This window comes from Rutidosis leptorrhynchoides, chromosome 10, assembly GCF_046630445.1.
Source record: "Rutidosis leptorrhynchoides isolate AG116_Rl617_1_P2 chromosome 10, CSIRO_AGI_Rlap_v1, whole genome shotgun sequence".
Lineage (NCBI taxonomy): Eukaryota > Viridiplantae > Streptophyta > Magnoliopsida > Asterales > Asteraceae > Rutidosis > Rutidosis leptorrhynchoides.
In genome coordinates this window covers 16,817,408-16,822,652 of record NC_092342.1, presented here as the reverse complement: position 1 = coordinate 16,822,652, position 5,245 = coordinate 16,817,408, and the positions used below count along the sequence as shown (strand labels likewise).

General features: G+C 32.5%; 1 non-coding gene across 1 annotated transcript; it reads left to right on the top strand.

The window, feature by feature from the left end:
• The first annotated feature begins 547 nt into the window (after positions 1-547).
• On the top strand, positions 548-654 carry LOC139873737 (small nucleolar RNA R71). The gene has a single exon (XR_011767462.1). It is a non-coding gene; the product is annotated as a small nucleolar RNA R71 (small nucleolar RNA).
• Positions 655-5,245: the final 4,591 nt, after the last annotated feature.

Below are 5,245 nucleotides of genomic sequence, written 5' to 3'. Positions count from 1 at the left end.
TTGTTGATTGAAAGTGTTGTTTTGAGTTGGTTGGTTATTCGAACCTTGTTGGTTATACGAGTTATTGTTGGGTCCATTTGGATTGTAAAGAATGTTTTGATTTCGATTGAAGTTCAGCTTTGGCGGTTGATAATTATTTTGATAATTATTTCCCGGCCTTTGGTTCATATAGGAACCATTTTCTCGTTGTTCCATCGTTGGTTCAATGTGACAATCTTTCGTTAAGTGTGGTCCACCGCATTGCTCACAACTGATTCGTATTGCATGAATATCTTTATTCATCTTTTCTATTCGTCTTTCGAAAGCATCTATTTTTGCGGAAACGGAATCAAAGTCATGGCTAGAATCGGCTCTAGCCGCTTTAGATGAACGAAAAATATCTTTTTCTTGATGCCACTCATGAGAGTGGGAGGCTGTGTTATCAATAATTTTGTAAGCTTCAGTTGCGGTTTTCTTCATAATTGAACCACCAGCTGTTATGTCGATGTCTTTCCGTGTAGCAACGTTGACACCTTGGTAGAATATTTGTACTATTTGATAAGTGTCTAAACCGTGTTGAGGACATCCTCTCAACATCCTTCCGAATCTTGTCCATGCCTCATATAATGTTTCATTTGGCTTTTGCGCGAACGTAACAATTTCTCCTTGAAGTCTCACGGCTTTGGATGCCGGAAAGAATTGTTTAAGAAATTTTTCAACTAAAACATCCCATGTGTCAATCGCCCCTTCAAGTAATGATTCTAACCAATCTTTGGCTTCTCCCTTTAAAGTCCAGGGAAACAACATGAGATAGATCTGTTCATCCTCCACTTCTCGGATTTTGAATAGTGTACAGATCCTGCTAAACGTACGAAGATGTTCGTTTGGATCTTCATTCGGCGCACCACTGAATTGGCATTGGTTAGTCACCATATGTAGAATTTGTCCTTTGATTTCATAATCTGGTGCATTAATGTTTGGTTGAGTAATTGCATGACCTTGGCCGGTGCGTTTGGCTCTCATTCGGTCTTCCATACTTAGAGGTTCTAGATTTTCCATGATTGGAAGTGTTGTATCCGAATCACTAGAGGTTTCTGATTTAATGGTTTCTTCCTCAGCAATCTCCGGATTCTCAATTGTGAGGTTGGTTTCAAAAACTGGATTATCGGAAATTTGAGTATTTGGTCGACTAGATGACGATTCTAAAGAAAAATCAACGGCGGCGATATTTGCTAAATGCCTTGATCGAGTTACAGGCGGTGATCGTATGACAGGCGGTGAACGTCTTGCTCGGTGCATTCACAGAATATCCTATTAGTTATAAAAATAATAAGAAAAACTTAAATAAGCTATCCAATTAATAGACTTTTCTGATTTTTTCCCACGTTTCGAATAGCCAAAAGATGCAGCAGAGGGGCAGGATTCGGTTGATCTCAATATAATTGAGGACTGTTTGGCTCCAACAACCCGGTCCACGTACAAATCCAACTATTACTACGAACCAGAAAAATGTCAACGTCTATTAACTTAACCGCTTAAATAATTTTTCTTTTCATTTAAGAAATATTAGATTAGAAGTAGATAAAATTCTATGTCCTATAACTAGAGTGTCGAGAAATAAGAAAAAAAAGATTGCGCATCGAAAAGTGTCGAAAAACGAAAAAGGCGAAGAGTGGCTTATAAGACTTTAAAAACACGCGATTAATCCAACCTTATAACTATCACTATCTTAAAATTAAAACTAAAAATAGAGATTACTAATTGGAATTGTAATTGATACATAGGTAAAAGGCATCGAAAAATAAAAATAAGAAAATAACTATGGCAAAACTAAACTTAATACTAAAAGTTGCGACTATAGTCTAAAAATCTAAAGGTAATAAAACTAAAAAAACATTTTTTTTTATAGACAAAATCTTAAAAAAATATATTTTTTTAATAATTTTTTTTTTTTATATATGCAGGCTCAAAATGGGAGTGCAGATTCAAAATTGAATGCAAGTTCAAAAGCTGATGCAGGTTCAAAACTGATGCAGATTCAAAACTATGCAGGCTCAAAACTGATGCAGATTCAAAACTCGTTTTTTTTTTTTTTTTTTTTTTTTTTACTTTTTTTTTTACGTTTTTTTTTTTACGTTTTTTTTTTTTTTTTTTTTAAAATGAAATAAGTCCAAATCTCATATAAATGATCTGCGACTAGATTTATTAACAATTAAATTAATTACAGTCATTAACTTGTACCAAATCTCATTTCGTTCTTTTTTTGATTTCTATTAAAGCACAGCATCCAAGAAAATGAATAAGGTATTTTTAGTAGGCAATTAAGAAGTGGGACCCATTGCTTTTGCTTTTGCTTTTGGTGGTCACGATAGAAACAAAGAAAAAGAAGGGTGAAAATCTAGTGAAATCTAGTGAAAATCTATAAAAACTAATTAAAAAACAAAATCTATTAGACACAACGTGTCCCCAAAATTACTTTGTTTTATATAATTTTATTTTTACAAATATAAATTAAAAATATAGCGTTTTAGCGTTCCCCGGCAGCGGCGCCAAAAACTTGATGATGTAGCGTGAGGGTACGAAATAGTATTATTTTTAATACAAAATACTACAAAATATGACACAAGTTTTATTAATTTACGGATGAGATATACCTAAACCTTGCTACAACATTATAGGCAGTGTACCTAATCGTAGAGTAGTGTAGTTTTTAGTAAGTCCGGTTCGTTCCACAGGGAGCTAGTGATTACGTACTATATTTTTATAAAACTATATTTATATATATATATATATATATATATATATATATATATATATATATATATATATATATATATATATATATATATATATATATATAAGTAGTAATATTATTATAAAAGGGGGTTTTTTACCGTTTAATGACCGGTTTGTCGATTTTATATTTTTAAGCGTAAAGATAAATGACAATAATTAAAGTGCGTAAAATATATAAATGACGATAAATAAAATAACAATAAATAAAATTGCGATAGAATATGAAATAAAAGGATTATGCTTATTTAAACTTCCGTAATCATGATGTTTAACGTTTTGATTTTAATTAATTGTTACTCGGGTTAATTGTCCTTTGTCATGGTTTATTTGATACCTATCTGGTTTTTGTCCATAATAGCCCATCGGTCATAAATATAAAGTGCGAGTGTCCTCGTCAAATTACCCTTATACCCGAAGTCAAATATTCCAACTAATTAAGGATTTAAACTGTGACGCAGTTATCACTTCTGTCAACAATTACACCAGTTATCACTGTATGTAATCCACCCCTGTTTTGATTAGATATGAATATTAATTTACCCACTTGATCAGTTTGAATAATCAATTACCCAACCCGAATAATTAATTAAATGATTATAATAGATTCCATATGAACGTCACTAAATAGGACAACCATAATCATTATTAATTATTAGGATAATTAATTTGAAGATAGGTTCGACAGACTCCAATGAGTTGTCACTCAATTAGACAATACCCCCATCTATTAATAGTCAATAGTCCAATTTCCACAAGTGTCGGTCTTTTGTCCAAACCTTAATTATGGTACAAAATTCAATAACCCCGTCTTAATATTTTAGCCCAACATCACGATTACTTCGGCTCAAATAAGCATAATAATAACTTAGTTACGAGACATTAAATTAAAAAGGAAGAACATAGCTTACAGTGATGATTAATCGCGTAGCGTTACACGGACAGAGTTCTGACTTAAATCCTTACAATATTCGCTAACATACCATTATTATTATTATCTAAAATTAAAATTATAATATATATAAATATGTTTACAGAAAGATAGAAAGAGAGAATTGGGATAGATCTATAATCGATCAGAATTCGTTCTTTTATAGACGAATTTTGAATTCAAACTTTCACTTATGACCCCTTAACTATGCTCAATTAACAACTTTTTATTATTTAATATTATTCTTATTATGAATTATTTAAATATTATATTTTATTCTTGTGCATAGTTGACTCGTAATTTTTACACCGTTGCGTCGAGCGTTGAGAGTTGACTCATGTCCCGTTCCGGATTTTCGAACGTCCTTTCGTACAATTTTATATCGTGTACTTTGCGTTTTGTAACTTGTACTCTTGTCATTTTTAGACGTTCTTCATCAATAATTTGAACCTTTTTGATTGGATCTTGTACTTTTGAGCTTTTTGGACCTTTGCGTCTTCAAATCTTCGTTTTCGCCTTTTATCTTCGCACTTATTAAATATAAACGATTATTACTTGAAAATGGAACAATTGCAACTAAAATCTTGTCTTTCTTGGGGAATAATGCTATGAAATATGTGTTCATTTTTAGCATTATCAGTTCCCCGCATTTAACGCTTTAAAGAAAACACGGCGTAACTTACGGTCTCCCCAATGTGATATACCCCACCTATCAAATAAAAGCCTTTTATAAACTAAGGCATTTCTGGAAAGTCTTTCAAATGTTTGACAAGTTAATTTCGCCATAACTAAATGTGCTGATGAATTCTGACCGACTCTAGACAAGATTTCCTCAATCATATCCTCTGGTAGGTCTTCTAAAATATTCGGTTGTCTACCCTTAACGTCCATTTTGTTTTTATACTGTAAAATAGACAAGGATTAGATTCGTAAAAGATAATTACTAAATAATACAAACAATTTTTACATAGAACATAAAAGTACAAGCACACTACAATACATATAATATACAACATGATTACAACCCTCTAATCTGAATCACTGGTTTCTTCTTCTTTGGACTTGGTTCGTTTTCCTAATTTTCTAGGAATATATGGTGTTCCTCTAATACGAGCCGTCGTTTTCCACAATGGTTTAGAAAAACCTGGTGGTTTTGAGGTTCCCGGGTGGTTGTTACATTTTAGGAAATACGGATGTTGCCGATACATATAAAGTTCATCGGGGTTGGAATCGGGTTTCTCTATTTTTATACCTTTTCCCTTATTATTTTCTTTCGCTTTATTAAATTGGGTCGAGGTAATTTCTATAACATCATCGGAATCCTCATCGGGATCCGATTCAACAGAAAATTGGTAATCTTCCCAATATTTTGGTTCCTCGGCGGAAACACCATTGACCATTATTAACTTTGGTCCGTTGGTTGAGGATTTTCTTTTATTTAATCGATTTACAGTAGGTATCAATATTTCTTCCTCCTAAACCTCTTCTTCTTCTGGTTCCTCCTCTTCCAGTTCCTCCTCTTCCGGTTCCTCTTCTTCCGAT